General features: G+C 32.5%; 1 long non-coding RNA gene across 1 annotated transcript; it reads right to left on the bottom strand.

The window, feature by feature from the left end:
• Positions 1–15,623: 15,623 nt before the first annotated feature.
• On the bottom strand, positions 15,624–16,467 carry LOC142638668 (uncharacterized). The gene is made up of 3 exons (XR_012845039.1): positions 16,203–16,467; positions 15,974–16,065; positions 15,624–15,845 (listed from the first exon to the last, which is right to left on the bottom strand). It is a non-coding gene; the product is annotated as an uncharacterized LOC142638668 (long non-coding RNA).
• Between the last annotated feature and the right edge of the window lie 3,494 nt (positions 16,468–19,961).

The raw sequence follows: 19,961 nt of genomic DNA, 5'->3' as shown, positions 1-19,961 counted from the left end.
TAGTTACCTTTGTTTTGTAGTTCACATTTTATATAGTGGAGTTTATTTTCAATTTGTGGAGTTTTGAAAAGATTATTAGTTTTTATTATTTTTTTATTCCGCTTAGACTTTACAATATTTTGGAGATTATTATAAATTGTGGATTTTAGTTATTATAAGAGGTTCATCAGAAGCATTGTTTATTTGGAGTTTTATGGAACAATGTTTCAATAAATTATGTTTATTGAGCTAGGTAAGGTTAGCAAGTTAGTCATGTATCTAAATTCATGTTTCATGGAGTAATAACCCAAGGAAAAGCGCTAGCCACATCTGCGCTATACCTCAAAAGGACTAGTCACTATTGAGGCTCCTTGCAGTTGTTAATAAAACCTAGATCTACCTAGTAAATATCCGATGTGGGACTCATCATACATCCACACACATCACACAATCAATCAAATTGGGGCATCACAGTAATGACCATAGTCGTCAAAGAACGCAAAAAAAGAAAAAAGAAAAAAAAAAAAAGGGTTCCAATCATGGTAGACCACTCCTATAGTCGTCAACAAACAAGAACTGCATTTTTCATGTTTGAACAGGAGCAACAACGTGGCCTAGTTTTTACACCTTCAAAAAATTGAAGCAAAAGAGATCTAGGTCTTAGACATGAAGTATCAAGTTGAGCTTAAAAAATCTTGAAAAGAGAAGAGCTCGTCATCTTAAAAAGGGAAGAGCTTGTCGAGAAGATCCCAGCAATAAAAAGATTGAGGTATGTGACAAAATAATGTCGTCTTTTAATATAACACATTTATCTGTCTCTTTTATATTCGTCTATAAAAATTTACACCTAGTAAGGTTTCATGCAAAAATGTATGTACTACTAGATAGATCACAAAAGAGATAAAACTCTAGGATTACAAGAAAATAAGAAAAAGGCCCACCTGGGCCATTGGTGACTTATTATTCATGTATGAATTTTTTTAAAATTTTTGTTTAACCAAGTCTTGGCAAGTGCATGTGCTACTTAATGCAGATATCAACATGACCTCAAGAAGGTCCAAAACGACATAGCATTAAGGAATCTTTCCAGCAAAAAGTGATAGGATTCCGCCAAGACGGATGTAAATCACTAATGAAGCCTAAGTAACAAGATTCCTTAAATGGATGTAAGTCACCAAAAAATGGCTAAGTGATAAGATTCTGCCAAGACGGATGTAAATCACTGACGAAGCCTAAGTGAAAAGATTCCTTAAATGGATGTAAGTCACCAAAAACTAGCTAAGTGATAAGATTCCGCCAAGATGGATGTAAATCACTAACAAAGCCTAAGTGACAAGATTCCTTAAATGAATGTAAGTCACCAAAAAATGGCTAAGTGATAAGATTCCGCCAAGATGGATGTCAATCACTAACGAAGCCTAAGTGACAAGATTCCTTAAATGGATGTAAGTTATCAAAAAATGGCTAAGTGATAAGATTCCGCCAAGACGGATGTAAATCACTAACGAAGCCTAAGTGACAAGATTCCTTAAATGGATGTAAGTCACCAAAAAATGGCTAAGTGATAAGATTCCGCCAAGACGAATGTAAATCACTAACGAAGCCTAAGTGACAAGATTCCTTAAATGGATGTAAGTCACCAAAAAAGAAAAAGGACAAGATTCCGCTAGACTGATGTAAATCGCTGACGAAGTCTAAATAACGAAGCTCCGTAACTGGATGTAAGTCACCTAAAAGTGGCTAAGTGACTAAATACCCTTAGACGAGTGTAAGCAGACAAGGATTCTCACTCAAACGCAAGTCACATACAAATCAAGAATATCAAACATGACAACCAAAAAATGAATGAAAGAAGAAGCATCGAAGTAATCAAAAATGGTCGTCCAAACAAATCACCTTGCTCTTCAGTAGTGATAAAAAATGGTCGTCCGAAAGAAATCACCTCGCTCTCCAACAGTGATAAAAAATGATCATCCAAAGAAATTAGCTCACTTTCAGGATCAAGCTATAATCCCTCGAACATCCAAAAAGACCTTCAAAAGGCGGATACTAAGAAGTCGTCGCAAAAATACTAACGTTCTTGAAGGAGAAAGTAGTTGAAGATAAAGAAGTTTGAATCCAAACAAGTAAAGAATATTCCCAAAGTTTGACTGGCATAAAGCAAAATCAGACTTGAGAATGAGGGGCAATTGATGAGTCCATAAAAATTACTAAGGTTGTCCATCTTAATGGACGGTCTTTGTGTCATTTGTAGGCCATCAAAGATAGATGAGTAACCGCCCAACACATTCAATAACGATCATCAAAGGCCTTAAACCCTCTCATCAAGACAAAGAATGTTACAATTAGGGTAATAATCACCCTCATTTATGTCTAACGGCCACCTAAGTCACCTATAAAAGGGACAATTTGTCCATTTGCAAAGGTACGTAAAAAAAAAACTACTACAAAACACTGTCTATATACACAATATATGGGTTGGTACTAACTTAACCATCGAAGGCTCCCCCACCGAGCACAACTCGGTGGTCTCTTCAATTGCTCCCTTCTTTATTTTGCAAGTCCTACAAGATTGTCTAATGCTCTGGATTTGACGAGTGACCCAATTGATGATTTTGGCATCATCAACAACCATGGAGAGTTAGAGTATTCAGAGGAAGATTTTGTTACTGACTTTGTGGTGAGATTGTATTTATTAATTGAGATTTATTTGTTGTATATCCAATTTATTGTGGACTCAAGTTTAGCATAAACTTGATAGTTGTAATCTCTATTTCATAGTTGATATTTTTCGGAACTGCCTCGTAGTTTTTCCCTCTACACTAGAGGGTTTTTCACATAAGATTTGGTGTTCTTTTGTAGATGTGTTTATGTGATGCTTGCTGAAATTTTTTTGTTTCTATAATATTGCTACTGTTATTGCTTGCTAGTTATATATTTCAATTCACAGATAGACAAAGAGGGGATTAGGATTTTTCCCCAACACGTGGTGGGTTAGAAAAATAGATTAGGAAAATTGGTTTCGCACTTATACAATACTAGTAAGTTGCCCGTACGATGCATAGATAATTTTATGTAAAACACTTTTGAATAATGTTGTACATAAATTATAAAGAAAAAGTAAACTAAATTAGAGTAAAAAAACACATACATTTTGAGATATTAAAAATTGGTTTAGTAGCTTCATTGCATATTTGTAGCCTTCTTAAGGTAAGATTTTTTATAAAAAAAAAATCATGAAACCAAAAAAAAAAATGCAAAAGAGTAATGGGACCGTGAAATAAACTAATTTGTGTTGTATTTACATAATTCTTACTATGAAATAAAAGTATACCCAACTCTCTGACTATCTTTCACTCATCGATAGTGCGACATTAAGACATAGTGTGAGCAAGTGTGTATGCATGTGTCTTATAGATGATTTAAAATTAAACCATGGTAGAATATGACTTTACATTGTGTACCTAATATTCTCTCTACTTATATACCCAAAACAAAAACTAACTAACCAAATTACCTAACCTAAATCATATTTAAGCCCCTAATTTAAAAAGAAAAAAAGATTACTCTTAGGGGTTTCGGTGTCTTGATGGTGGTGGGAGGTTAGTATAACGGAGGTGGTGACCCCTTAGATTTCTCTTTCTCTCTCTTTCAAATGTTTTGTTAGTCTCAGGTCTTTTAATTTGGTAATATATAGTGAAATAGTGCATTTTATTTAACAATTCACAACATTTTTGTGTCTCTTTGTCTCTCTTTAGAGTCTTATCTCGTTAGCTATTACTATTAGCCCGCCCTTATTTATTTATTTATTGTTTTTGAAACACTAAAACAGTGGGTATGCTAAAAGACATGAAGAATAGTGAAATGTGTGGTATAAGCTTAGGCAATTAATGAGATATTAATGAGATAACAGCAAAATTAGATAATGTGAATTTTTGGGTAACAATAAAAAAAAATTAATGAAAGAGGTAAAAAAAGGCCAAATGCAAAATTAGAGTACCACTTGGCAGGACCTCATGCACTCTTGCATGAGGTCTCTGAGAGAAAGACATTTTGTAACAACTTTTATTCTAATATATTTCTCCAAATTTTTTTTTTTTACTCATTCCTTAAATCGAATAATTATAATGGTTATGTGTGCGCAATTTATAACTGTTGTTTCACTACATATTTATAGCCTTCTCAAGGTGAGATTAATTTTTCACCCTAAAATAAAAAATGTAAGATTAAGTTTTTTTTTTTTTTAAATCATGAAACAAAAAATAAATGCAAAAGACTAACAGGACCGTGAAAATCAAATAATTTGTGTTGTGTTCACATATTTAATACTATGAAATAAAAGTATGTCCAACTCTCTCACTGTCTTCCACTCATTGATAGTGAAACATTAAAACATGGTGTGGGCAAGTGTGTATGCACGTGTCTTATAGATGATTTTAAACCATGGTAGAATATGGCTTTACATTGCGTACCAAATATTCTCTCTACTTATATACCCAAAACAAAAACTATCCAACCAAATTACCCAAACCTAAATCATATTTAATCTCCTAATTTAAAAAGAAAAAAAAATACCCGTAGAGGTTTAAGGTCTTGATAGTTGTGGGAGGCCAATATGACAGAGGCAACGTCCCCTCAGATTTGTCTTTCTCTCTCTTTCAAATGTTTTGTCAGTCTCAGGTCTTTTATAGTGAAACAATGTGTTTTGATTTTATAGAGAAACAATGCGTTTTATTTAACAATCTACAACATTTTTATATCTCTCTATCTCTCTCCAAGGCCTTATCTGGTTAGTTATTACTATTAGTCCTTAATTATTATTATTTTTACTTTTTTTAAATATTAAAATAGTGGGGATGCTAAAAGACATGAGAAAGAGAGAAATGTGTGATGTAAGCTTAAGCAATTAATGAGAGACTAATGAGATAACAGTAAAATAAGTTAATGTAAACTTTTGGGTAATAGTAAAAAAAAAACTTAATGAAAGAGGTAAAAAAAATGCAAAATGCAAAATTAGAGCGTTACTTGGTAAGACCTCACACACTCCCACATGAGATCTCTACTTATATATATATATATATATATATATATATATATATATATATATATATATATATATATATATATATATATATATATTCATGATTATTCCTTTATAATTTCTAATCACTAATCAACATGAGTCTCAAAAAATTTTGTGATAGGACTTTATCATACGTACAAAATAAGAATAGATTTTTTATCTTTATTTTTTTTTAAAAGGATATTGCTATTGTGTTCATCCTTATAAGAATTTAAGCATAGATTGAATTTTCATTATTTTTGACAATTTTTCTTTGATTTCTTTATAATTTATATATTGTGTTAGTTTTAATGAATTTTTTCTCAAGCTTTCAGAGGATGAACTTTAGATAAGATGTTCAACTTTTATATGCCAAGCATTGATTATAAGTCTTGTACATGGAACAAATAGAGATAAGAAATTAAGAATATGGTCCATTTTGGTTGGCCTTAGCTTGATTTGTCTAGACATCAATTTTCCTTGATTATTACTTGTATACAAAATTGCAGAAACATTAAATTGGAATGGGTCCCTTACTAACCTAACCAATTGGAATTGAATGAAATTTCTTCTCATTCATACTAAACGTTGTGTACACTCCAAATTTTTTCTGCATCTCATAATGATATGTTGTTGACAGGTATCATCCAAGTCCAACATGATTGAGAGTTGTAATTGAGACTATGGCCCAAAAGTTTTACTATTCAATACTTTGCAAGAAAAATTAAACACTTATTTGATGTAATAGGAGACTATGGAATTTTACATTGTACACACTGGGGTTTGTTCTTGATGTTGTGAAATTGCTGTAGGTACTAAAAACTTTAGTTTGATTAGTTGGCAATTTATGTTCTTTAATCGTGAAAAGTCTACAATGGAAAACTTTTATGTTCCTACAATAAATGTTTTGGAGAGAAAATTGTTAGCCCCTTCATCCCATTGGAACCCTTCTATTTATACAAAGGAAAAATGGTCCAATATTCCTAAGTGTGACTTAGTTACATGGAATTTTTGTGCAAATGTGTCTAGATTTCTTTTAAAAATTTAGTTATAATTTTAAACACTAATTTGGAAATTTTTATATGATTTCATATGTGTATAAATAATCTAAATGTTATTTCAGTTTGTGCAAATTAAACAACATAGAATCGGTAATTTAGCAACATAGGCATAGGAGAAGGCATGTAGTGGTTTAGGAAGAGTAGGCATTTAGTTATAAGAGAAGAGGAGTAGGCATAAACATAAGAAAACCTTAGGATGGAGGAATAAGGAAAACAAAGAGTTTTTTATGATTAACATCCCTCTATCTTATCCATTAGTCTTATTTATTACTAATTAAAATCCGTTGAGTTAGTAAATAACTGATGTGGCATCTAATAAGTGTAATAAATTAAAAATGAAGTATTTTATTTAAAAAAAAATTTAATTATCTTTTCAAATAAAGTGACACTTGGCAAAACTTCATACTCTCCCACATGAGGTCTCTGCTTATATATATATATATATATACTCAGTCCTTGAACTGAATAATTATAATGGTTATGTGTGTGCAATTTATAACTGTTGTTTCACTGCATATTTATAGCCTTCTCAAGGTAAGATTAATTTTTCACCCTAAAAAAAAGGTAAGATTAAGTTTTTGTAAAATCATGAAACAAAAAATAAATGCAAAAGACTAACAGGACCGTGAAAATCAAATAATTTGTGTTGTGTTCACATATTTAATACTATGAAATAAAAGTATGTCCAACTCTCTTAGTGTCTTCCATTCATTGATAGTGAAACATTAAAACATGGTGTGGGCAAGTGTGTATGCACGTGTCTTATAGATAATTTCAAACCATGGTAGAATATGGCTTTACATTGCGTACCAAATATTCTCTCTACTTATATACCCAAAACAAAAACTATCAAACCAAATTACCCAAACCTAAATCATATTTAATCTCCTAATTTAAAAAGAAAAAGAAAATACTCATATAGGTTTAAGGTCTTGATGGTGGTGGGAGGTCAATATGGCGAAGGCAACATCCCCTCAGATTTGTCTTTCTCTCTCTTTCAAATGTTTTGTCAGTCTCAGGTCTTTTATAGTGAAACAACGTGTTTTGATTTTATAGTGAAACAATGCGTTTTATTTAACAATCTACAACATTTTTATGTCTCTCTATCTCTCTCCAAGGCCTTATCTAGTAAGTTATTACTATTAGTCCTTAACTATTATTTTTTTACTTTTTAAAAAAATATTAAAACGGTGGGGATGCTAAAAGACATGAGAAAGAGAAAAATGTATGATGTAAGCTTAGGCAATTAATGAGGGACTAATGAGATAACAGTAAAATAAGTTAATGTAAGCTTTTGAGTAATAGTAAAAAACACTTAATGAAAGAGGTAAAAAAAAAAATGCTAAATGTAAAATTAGAGCGTTACTTGGCAGGACCTCATGGACTCCCACATGACATCTCTACTTATATATATATTCATGATTATTCCTTTATAATTTCTAATCACTAATCAACATGTGTCTCAAAAAACTTTGTGATAGGACTTTATCATACGAACAAAATAAGTATAGATTTTTTTTTATCTTTATTTTAAAAAAAAAAAGGATATTGCTATTGTGTTCATCCTTATAAGAATTTAAGCATAGATTAAATTTTCATTATTTTTGACAATTTTTCTTTGATTCCTTTATAATTTATATATTGTGTTAGTTTAAATGAATTTTTTCTCAAGCTTTCAGAGGATGGACTTTAGATAAGATGTTCAACTTTTATACGCCAAGCATTGACTATAAGTCTTGTACATGGAACAAATAGAGATAAGAAATTAAGAATATGGTCCATTTTGGTCGGCCTTAGCTTGATTTGTCTAGAAATTAAGAAATTAAGAATATTTGTCTAGAATATGGTCCATTTTGGTCGGCCTTAGATAAGATGTTCAACTTTTATACGCCAAGCATTGACTATAAGTCTTGTAATAATCTTATTATAACTATTCTTGTTCCTCTTAAATCACATACTACATAGTACATACTCCTTTTCATGCAATTTTCCCTTTAGCATTTGTCTTAGCTCCTTAGCTTATCATTTTCTTATCATTTTCATACTACCCAAGGCATACTTTTGTTACCTCTATTTGAATTTCCTATGAAAATTGTGTTCATAACCATATAATTTACCCATGTCTCGAATTTTATTTTGCCACTCTAATCCGTAAGCACAATTTTGTGCTTGATGCAATGCCATTAAACATTTTGACACCTACTCCTTGATTATCCTTGGACATAACTAATTTTTGACGGTACCTTTTTCTCAGCCCGACTATATACGAATGGAGTCATCTTATTTCTACTCAATATTTTTCTATTTCTTTTATTGACCTTTCTTGTCTTTTAATCTTTATGGATAATTTACACATACCTCTCTTAAAGTTTGGGAGAATTACACTGTGTCCTAAACGCTAAACCTTAAGTTAAATGACACTGCACTCCTTTAAAGTTTGAGAAAATCAACATAATAGTCTAACTGTTAACAATAGTAAAATAATATTTCAAATTTTGAAAAGACTTTCTTGATCAATACTTGGAATAGAATGAAGGTTTTTACAATAGACTTAACCCTAAATTTACTGCTATCTCATGCAGTACAATTAGTTAAAGCTTCAATGCTCCTCATACATTAACAGCAAACTATTGGAAATATTGTGAAAAACCAACACAATAAGACTTCACATTTAGCTATTGCTCAACATGAATATAGCTTTGAACGACTCTGAGTTTAGTCGAATTTAATTTTAACACAAACTACTACCTTTAGGTAAAAATAAGACTTCTTTCTAAAATAAAAAAAGCAAAGGTACACATTTTTTTTTTTTTTTAATAGAGAAAACGCTTAGTCAAAAGCTAAATTATCATTGGTTGTTGAGCTGAATTACACAAGAATGGTTATGATGGACATAACCTGATTAAAAGATTATATATATATATATATATATATATATATATATATATATATATATATATAAATGAAACCCAAAATTGGGTCATGTAGCCACACCAATCATTTATTCTTTTTATGCTAGCTATGCCACAATAGCAAATAGAAAATACATGCCAAAAATTCTTGTAATTCAATGACATCAATTGATTTTCTTGTAAGTAATTCGATCACATCAATTGATCTTCTTTACAAGGAGAACTAAGATTCATAACTTTAATCTTTCACCTCCTTCTTTCATTTCAATAAAACAAATCTCTACTCTCCATTTATTTATAACAATTGAATTATTTAAATAAAAAAAACCTATGAGAAAAGAGAAATGTTATGTCTATAACATTTTCACAATACTTTTATAAAAAATATTATGTGGTCAATTGTTATTGGTTGTTATGGATCGACAAATAAGTAATTTTAGTTGTAGATTTAAATTATAACAAATAACAACTTACCACCTATAATTTGTTGTGAAAATATTGTGAAAAATAAAATGTTGTAGACGTAACACTCCACCTATTATAATAGCAATGAATCCTTCATTTTTCTATCCACCTCCACCACCACCACCACAACCCCCACCTCAACCTCGATAACCTCCACCTCCACCCCCACCTCCACCTCTTCTCATCTGAGCTTTACTATCAACACAAGCAAATATGACCATTGATATAATTGGGATGGACATGATAATCGTGCCCAACAAAAGTTGGCCACTTGAGCTCCCCAACAGAACACCCGCATCAGCAAGCACTACAAAAAAATGGGGTTGTCCCAGTGTTTTCAAAACCGCTAGGATAGCCCCAGAAAACGCTAGGATAGGGTCGCCGGACTTGTACCAGCGCTTTTCACAAGCGCCGGGAAAGGGCATGCCCTATACCGGCGCTTTTCAAAGTGCTGGTATAGACCTTTTAAATTATATTCATTCAAGACCTATACCAACGCTTTTGAAAGCGCTGGCATAGGCAACATCTATTCTAGCGTTTTCAAAAACGCTGCAATAGGCCTTTTTAAAAAAAAAAATTTAATAATTTTATAGCACTTGAAATGTACCTACAATACATATTTTATAACACTTGTAATGAACCAAAATTCATATTTTCCAATAGCAAATACAATACCACATTAAACCAACAAACTCAGTATATTTACTTATAATTATTTACAATAGCAAATACAATACTTATCAATGATGAAAATTCTTCAAATGTTGAAAATCTGAACTTAATCATGGGTAATAATCAAGAATGCTTTGAATTTGACTCCATAGTTGATGTTGAAAAAGCTTTAAAATGCTAGACCACTCCAATCACCTAGGAACCTAGTGTTCACGAAACTAAAAAATATAAGTTTAAGTCAAGTTAGATCCATACTTGGTCTGCCTAGGGCTAATCACTGAATACACCAATGCATGAGTATTATTCAAGTAGCAATAGATAAAAAGTAAACTTAGATGATCACATAAAAGATGGAATTATTAAGGAAATTCCAGTGAGAATGACTAAGTTCATCACCAATAATTATAGCACACAGGAATAACACAATCAACACTACCAATATAAAATACACAGCCTTATATCTCCATGCAAGCCACCCGCTTGGTAATTTTTAGATTTCTGACTTGCTTTGATCATTTTTTAGGTTTTGGGGGTATTTTGGTCATTTTTTAGGTTTCGGGGGTATTTTGGTTATTTTTTGGACTTCAGGGGTATTTTGGTCATTTTTAAGTTTTGGGGGGGTATTTTAGTCATTTTTTAGGTATCAGGGGTATTTCAGTCATTTTTTGGGTTTTGGGGGTATTTTGGTAATTTTTAGGTTTCAAGGGTATTTTGGTCATTTTTTGGACTTCGGGAGTATTTTGGTCATATTTTTGAGTTTTGGGGGTATTTCGGTAATTTTTAGGTTTTGAGGGTATTTTGGTCATTTTTTTGGTTTCAATGGGTATTTCAGTCATTTTTTATGTTTCGGGGGTATTTTGGTAATTTTTAAGTTTTAGAGGGTACTTTGGTCTTTTTCTAGGTTTAGGGGAGTATTGGTCATTTGATAATTAACAAATCTCTCCACAAGTATAAGTGCTAGAGTATAAATTCTATATTGTATATATAAAATACACATATATATATAATCCCTATAGGTGACCTATCCCAGTGCTTTTTGAAGTGCTGGAATAGGTGGACCCTATTCCAGCGCTTCAAAAAGCGCTGGTATAGGTCTCTCCATTCCCGTATGGAGAAAGACCTATTCCAATGCTTTGAAAAGCGTCGAGATAGGTATTTCCTAGAAGGGAAATCAGTCACCCTATTCAAGCGCAATATAGCATCCTGTACCAGCGTTTTTGAAAACCGCCGCTATAGGCCTCTTCTTGTAGCGATTTGTAAAGCGTTGGTTTTGAGTCGCCGTAACAGGGTTTCTTATACCAGCGCTTTCAAAAAGCGTTGGTACAGGCTTATCTATTACGGTGGTTTTTGAAAACGGTGGAAAAAAAATGCCAAGACAGGACGATTTTTTTGTAGTAAAGAACACCTAAACCTCTAGCCATTTTTTTCGTTTCTTGTTCTCTATTGCTTATTAGCTGCGGAAGTTTTAGCATGTATGTATAGTACTGCAACATTCCATACGTCGTCAAGTTTGAAACTTGAAAGATCAGCGTAGTACAAATTGTATTTTAGCTAGTTTTCAACACTGGTGGCTTACTTGTATGTGAGTATGTGAGGGCGGTCCTAATTTGTACTTTAGCTAGTTTTCAACATTGGTGGCTTACTTGTATGTGAGGGTGGTCCTACCTAGTTAAAAAGAAATTATATAAATAATTATTTTAAACTAATATGTTCTTTTGACCACCCTCACTTGAAAATTTTTTTGTATATATCTATACTACTATTTAAGGGATTTCTCCTACTTGAAAAACTAAAGGATAATTTGGTAAAAAAATGACAATTTGGTAAAAATACAACTCTAACTCCTACTAAAACATTGCCTAAAAACTAGGGTCACTCTCCTGTTGATTTTCAAATTGCTTTACTCATTTAGGGCTTGATTGGGATTCGCTTATTTTGCTGAATTTTTTTTTTTTTGCTGAAAGTACTGTAGATAAAGATAAAAGTTAACTGAAATAGTACAGTAGAACTCATGAATAATACCAAAAAGTGTAATGGGATCTATGAATAATAGAAAAATAAGCTGAATAATAAAATAAGTTGACAAAAATAATTTTTGCCAAACACACACTTATAAATTAGATTTTCAAAATAAAAAATATATATATATAAAATAAATACACAGGTTTTTTTAGCTACAAAATAGGACCACTAAAAAAAACCTCATCGCACGCGCGAAGTGCGTGTGATGAGGCTAGTATGTGTGTGTGTGTGTGTGTGTGTCTCTCTCTCTCTCTCTCTCTCTCTCTCTCTATATATATATATATATATATAATGCTAAATTAATCTATTTTGACCACCGTAATAAAAATATTGAACAACTTTATTTGAGAATCATAAGAATTTGAGTTTAATAAATATAAGAGTAATGCTACACTCACAACATTTTTACAATAAATCTTATGTGGTAAGTTGTTACTAATTCTAATTCGGTTCTAATATTGACATTTTTTACCCACCAATAATAGACTAACAATTTGTTAGATTTTCAAAATAAAAAATATAAAAAATAAATACACAGGTTTTTTTTTAGCTGCAAAATAGGATCACTAAAAAATAAAGTAAAAAGCCTCATCGCACGCATGCAAGCGCGTGCAATGAGGCTAGTATGTGTGTGTTTCTATATATATATATATATATATATATATATATAATACTAAATTAACCTATTTTGATCACCTTAATAAAAATGTTGAACAACTTTATTTGAGAATCATAAAAATATGAGTTCAATAAATATAAGAGTAATACTACATCCACAACATTTTTACAATATATCTTATGTGGTAAGCTATTACTAATTCTAATTCGGGTTCAATATTGACATGTTTTACCCACCAATAATAGACTAACAACTTATTGCATAAGATTTGTTATGAATTTGTTGTAATCACTTTATTATTCTCATATCAGCATTTTCAATTTGCACTTTATCTTTTATTAGTCTTTTTTTTTTCTTATTCTCTTTGTTAGTACAAAAAATTGTAATATTTCATGTATTAGCATGTTTTTTTTGTGACGTTGGTATATTCAAATTGCTTTTTTATTAAATTTTGTATAATTTAATTTTCTTAATGACTATCCTAAAAAAAATTCCTAGAGTCGCCACTAGTTTTCAAAAAATTATTTATTTATTTTTAAGACGAGAGAAAATTGCTTCACAATAGACTAAAGAATGGAGTAAACAACACGTGAATATTGTTAAAAATCAAGCACTACCTCTCTTTATAAATTTCAAAAGTTTCTCTCTTAGTGTTCATTTAAAAACAACTTATTTAGCTGAAACTGAAAACTTTTTGTTGTTGTAATCACTTTATTATTCTCATATCAGCATTTTCAATTTGCAGTTTATCTTTTATTAGTCTTTTTTTTTCTTATTCTCTTTGTTAGTACAAAAAATTGTAATATTTCATGTATTGGCATGTTTTTTTTGTGACGTTGGTATATTCAAATTGCCTTTTTATTAAATTTTGTATAATTTAAGTTTACTATTCTAAAAAAAATTCCTAGAGTTGCCACTAGTTTTCAAAAATTTATTTATTTATTTTTAAGACGAGAGAAAATTGCTTCACAATAGACTAAAGAATGGAGTAAACAACACGTGAATATTGTTAAAAATCAAGCACTATCTCTCTTTATAAATTTCAAAAGTTTCTCTCTTAGTATTCATTTAAAAACAACTTATTTGGCTGAAACTGAAAACTTTTTGTTGAAAGTGTAGAAAAGAAGTTAAAAAATAAGCTGAATAGTACAGTGAGATCCATGAATAATATCAAAAAATGCAGTGGGACTTATGAATAGTAGCAACAATAAGCTAAAATTAACAATAAGCTACAACTTTAAGCACATCCTAAACGCACACTTAATCTCTCCATTCGGAATTCTCTAGATTTTACTTGCGCAATATAATTTCGGCCACATGTTTATAAAATGGCCTAGAAGCTTGTAGGAAAATACTTGTTGTTAGAGCATCTACATCAATGGATGTAAAACTTTGCATAATACAATTAGTAACAAATTTTACACATTTTGCTCCAAAAATCTTTCACATCAGTCTTTCTAAAACTTTGTATATTTACACACTTGATTCGTGTATGTGTGTGTATATATATTAAATTTCATTAAATTTTCAATACTCTATAAATAAAATTAGGCTAGAAATTTCAACAAGACACTTGTAAAAAAAAGTCATTTATTGAATCTTATCCCAAAAAAAGGGTAATTTATTGATGTCTTGTTCTAAATTTGCATAATACATGAATAATTAAATTTAACAAGGATTACTGACATACAAAGATATCTTCTTATCGTTTTTTTTCCTCTCTTTTAAATCTCCTGAAATGTATCTATATTATTATTTAAGGGACTTTCCTTGTTTGGACAGGATTTTTTTTTTTGTTCTAAAATACCCTTACATCCATATATTTAAGTAGAGACAAAACTAAATGACAATCCAGTAAAAATACAACTCTAACTTTTACTAAAACATTGCCTAAAAAATAGGATTATACTCTTGTTAATTTTCAAATTTATGTATTTATCTACTTATAAATTACATTCTCAAAATAAAAATTATATATATATATAATTAAAAAAATAGATTTTTTAAAAGTGAAAATGGGAAACCAATTTTGTTTTTTGTTTTTTCCCCAAAACCCACTATGAAGAAAGAACATTTGTTGAACACTTCACTTGGTCACCTCACACCTGCTTCACATCACTTCACACCACCTCACACACACGTACGTTGGTGCTTTATGACACTTCACATCATTCCACACATGGGCACCATCACTCCTATTTATACTATAATTTCAGGTAGTTACGAGGGCTATAGCCGCATTTTAGTAACGCAACTATAGACCCTAAAAACGCAGCTTTAGGCTATAGCCGCATTCATAAACGCGGCTTATATTGTGCGAAATGCAGCTATAGACCCTAAAAATGCAGCTATAGGCTATAGCCGTGTTCACAAACGCAGCTTATACTGCATGACAATAGCTCCTGTGGGTTTATGGCCGCGTTTTTTTAACCGCGGCTACAGGTTGAGACCTATAGCTGCATTTTAAAAACACGGCTATAGGCTAGGACCTATAGCTGTGTTTCTTAAAACGCGGCTATAGACCATGTTCTGGCTGCCTTTAGAAACACAGCTAAATCCTCCAATAGGATTTTTGTCTATAGCCGCGTTTTTAAAACGCGTAAAAACGCGGCTATAAGTTTTTTTTTTCCTGCCTAGTCACAATACCCAATCACAAATTCCTACCCAATCACAATATTGCACAAATTTACATAAATAGGTACTTAAATTCCAATTTATTTCTTAAATCAGAAAATATAAATTTCCATTATAATCATAGCCACCATTTAGACCATCAATATACAATGCCACAACTAGAGCATACATAGAGAGAAAGCTAAAACAATGTCGTGATCTTAAATGGAATTGTAAACAAATTTCAATAGCCAAAAAAGACACATACCAACACAACTAACCCGTAAGTACATATTCCAAAGTATCACAGTAATTTGCTTCAACTAGGAAAAAAGAAATTTTATAGACAAGAAGCATCAATCTTCCAGCTGTTGGTCCTCAATTATTCAATCCTTCCTTTTCTTCTTCTTCTTCTCACCCTTCTTGACATAATTCTTCAACTACACAACAAATAGAGCCATGTAAGTACCACATATAGATACATTGGTAGCAAAGAAATTGAACAAGTAACAATGCCAGATAAGTACAAGTAGCAGGGACAGATGATTAAATGATAAATGGGCCACACCTTGGGTATACCACATTGGCTAAATCAAACAGAGGACCAAGTAAATCCCTCACAAAGATGACAGCTGCCATCAGCAAAGCACCCTTCTTTTGCTGCTTATCAAGAAAACACCACCAAAAAATAAAAAAGTAAAAACCAAAAACATAAGGCATTAGATGACTACTATTTTTTTAAAAAAGAAAAAAAAAATTGATAGAGAGAGACAAACCAACAGTCAATACGACGATACCTGTTGATATACCGGAGTGGACAGTGGCCACATAATGCTTCCAAAGCATGGAATCATGGTAAAGAAGCCACCTATGTGCCAAAGGAAATGCAGGTAAGCCCCTTGATTTCCATCCTTTCCTCTTATTGAACCCTTTTTGACATAAACAATGAATTTTAAAAGAGGTTTCTAACAAGAAGCACCCAAGAGAGACAGATAGAAAGAGAGAGGCCATATCATATCTACCGCAACTAAAGTTCAACTGAATCAATGAAAATAAAATGCACCAGGCATCGAAGCAGTGCCACCACAGAGTACAGTGTTTTCTAGTAGCTGCCAGTGGTTATCAGATGCCATTGTTGATATACTCCGAACTAGCTGCTCAACAATTCCATGTGCCTCTAAATGCAATAAAGATGGTTAAAATAAAGCCTTGTCGACAGAATATTTCTCTCTTCCAATCGTTATCACTTGAATAATAACCAAGTGTTATGATTAGATGTATAACATGCTGACACACTTAAACTAAACATACCTGTCATAAAGCATATAGTTCATTGAAGAACTTGGGAAGCATTTATAGCCAATGGGTAGGTTATATTTGATATATAAATAACGTATTTGACCTACCTATCTTGTGAATTTTGTGATTAAATTTGAAGATATAAAAGATAATGATTCTAAATGAAAATAAATCAATTAAGAGAATTAAGTTAGAATAAAGTAAAGGAGTGTAAGTTTCAAAGATGCAAGAAAAAGAGAGAATATCATGTACTCACTCCAACTTTTGTTGTTCATATATCATTCAGAAAATAGCATACCAAGTCAGACATATTTTCACATACAAGAAACAAAACATTCAAGGAACTCATTATATAAACAATAAAGGCTAGCTCTAAAAAATAAGAAAAATGGTTTGTTATGCTATGTCCAATACAATGAAAATTCCTATATCCCCTAGAGTTGTCTAGATGAGCCCTACTTCTATTGATTTATTCTTATTCTTTTGGGTCAGTACCACAAAGGAAGAATGCAGTACACTAGAACAATTACTTGCATGCTATAAATCTACCAATGCAGCATGTGGCCTTAATTAAACTGCCAGTGCATATGTCGACATCTCCTTCACAATTAAACTCCTCAGCTACTTTGTCCCCATTTGAAAGTTAAAAAAGATAAATTTGATTATTTGAAAATTGCTTAAGTCCATTATCTCTATGCCTTAGATGTCAAATAAATATCATAGACTTTACATTTAAGGGTAAACTTCAATTCAAAAAGAGTACCATGTGGACAGGACAAGCTCCAGAGAACTTCTTTTGATTTCATAAGAATCAATATACAAAAGTGACTTATTACATCATCAACAACAAACAAAATCTGATGCTTCTTGCGAAGCTTTGCAATTTCAACCATTGGCACAAAGTCCCCGTCCATACTAAACAAACTACAATAAAAACATATTGAAATCATCCATCAAAGAAAGTTAACAATGCACATGCATATACATACATATGTTTGAAACTGTTAGAAATACTGAATGAGTGTATTGTATTTCTCAAGTAATAGAATATACATGAGCGCTTTTATATAGGAGGCGAAGTGTGCTATACAAGTAAACAATGTGGGCCTAAAGCCCATATACCCTAATACACATTAACAACTCCCCTCAAACTCAAGGTGGATGTGTGACCAACTTGAGGTTGTCAACCAAAGTACAAAGGTGTCCCTTAGGATGAGACTTGATGAAGATATTTGCAAGTTGATCTTTAGAGGAGACTGAGATTAGCTTAAGAGCACCACGGACAAGATGATAACGAATAAAATGACAATCGATTTCGATGTGTTTAATCCATACATGGAAGGCATCATTGTAAGCAATATGAATGGCACTTTGGTTGTCACAATAAAGAGGAGTAGCAGAGGATGTGGACACACCTAAGTCTTTGAGAAGCCATTGTAGCCGAAGGAGCTCAGATGTGGTATTAGCAAGGGCACAATATTCTGCTCTAGTACTGGAACGGGCCACATGAGTTTGTTTCTTGCTTCGCCAAGAAATCAGAGAAGAACCAAGAAGAAAGCAATAACCAATGGTGGACCTACGATTAGTGGGATCTCCTACCCAATCAGCATCAAAAAATGCACGGAGAATAAGAGGAGACTGAGCAGAGTAAAAAAGACTATGGAAGAGAGTGCCCTTTAGGTATCGAAGAATGCACAGAACAGCAGCATAGTGAGTTAATTGTTGAGCAGACAGATACTGGCTCACCTGATGAATAGCATAGGAAATGTCTTGACGAGTGACAATGAGATAAACTAGGCTGCCAACCAAGTGTCTGTAAAGAGAGGGATTTGACAATAGTTTCCCCCCTGAAGGAGTTAGATGCGCATTATGTTCAACTGGAGTGTCAACAGTCTTGCTATTTATGAGTTCAGCTCGAGACACAAGTTCAGAAGCATACTTGGCTTGAGTAATATAAAGCCCATCTACAGAATGGGTGATTTCAAGACCTGAGAAGTAGCTAAGATGTCCAAGATCTTTCATCTCAAATTACTAACTGAGAAAATCCTTGAGTTCTTGAATGACACTAAGGTCATCACCAGTTATGATCATATCATCCATATACAGGAGAAGTAAAATAATGCCTTTGTCAGTGTGACGAAGAAATAAGGCAGATTCATAATGACTAGCCATGTAATCCAAGCAAATGATGGTAAAGCTAAATTTGGCAAACCAAGCTCGTGGAGCTTGTTTAATGCCATAAAGTGCATGTTGAAGGTGACAAACCTTGTTTGATTCAATAGAGAGACCAGGAGAAGGTTGCATATAAATTTCTTCACTTGAATCCCCATTAAGGAATGCATTTTTGACATCCATCTGAAAAATGTCCCATTTACTGGCAGCAACAATAGCTAAAAAGGCACGAACAGATGAGATACGAGCAACTGGAACAAAGGTCTTTTCATAATCAATCTCGTACTCCTGTGTAAAACCTTTTGCAACAAGACAAGCTTTGCAGTGCTCAATGGACCCATCAGAACGAGTCTTAATCTTATAGATCCACTTGCAACCAACCACAAATTTCTCAGGGGGAAGTGTCACCAAATCCCAAGTATAGTTTTTAGATAATGCATCAAGTTCCTATTTCATTGCAATTTGCCATAAAGGGTCAGTGGAAGCCTCACAATAGGTGTGAGGCTCGTGCAGTGTAGCAAGGGCAGTGTAATAATGATAGTCGAGTAAATGTGCAGGAATGGATCTTACCCGAGTTAAGTGATGAGGTGGAATGTCTTGTGCAAGATCTTCAGGTGGAGTAGGAGCAGGGGACCCAAGCTCGAGGTTGGGTAGCTCATCTTTGACCTGTTCATCTTCCACCTATTCATTAATGAGTGAATTAGGAAAGGGATCAAAGATATTTGGGGGTTGGACAGAGAAGTCTATAGGAGAATCAGGAGCCACTACAAAAGGATCAAGAGCGGCTACAGAAAGAATATGTGTCTCGTCTAGAAAAGATCTAAGACATAGGAGGAAAATAAAGAGGCACGGAAGTGAGAGAGCTCGACAAAGGAGCGATGTTCCCAAAAGACAACATTGTGGGAGATACGAAGTCGATAAGAGACAGGATCATAACACCAATACCCCTTTTGAGTTTCGTCATGGCCAAGAAAATAACAAAGCCTTGACCGAGGCTCAAGTTTTTATGTTCATATGGCTGAAGAAGAACGAAACAGGCAGAGCGGAAGGAGAAAAGGTGATGATAATATAGAGATGACCCAAAA

This window comes from Castanea sativa, chromosome 6 (assembly GCF_040712315.1).
Source record: "Castanea sativa cultivar Marrone di Chiusa Pesio chromosome 6, ASM4071231v1".
NCBI lineage: Eukaryota > Viridiplantae > Streptophyta > Magnoliopsida > Fagales > Fagaceae > Castanea > Castanea sativa.
The sequence above is the reverse complement of the archived record's forward strand: the minus strand, read 5'-3'. Positions and strand labels throughout refer to the sequence as shown.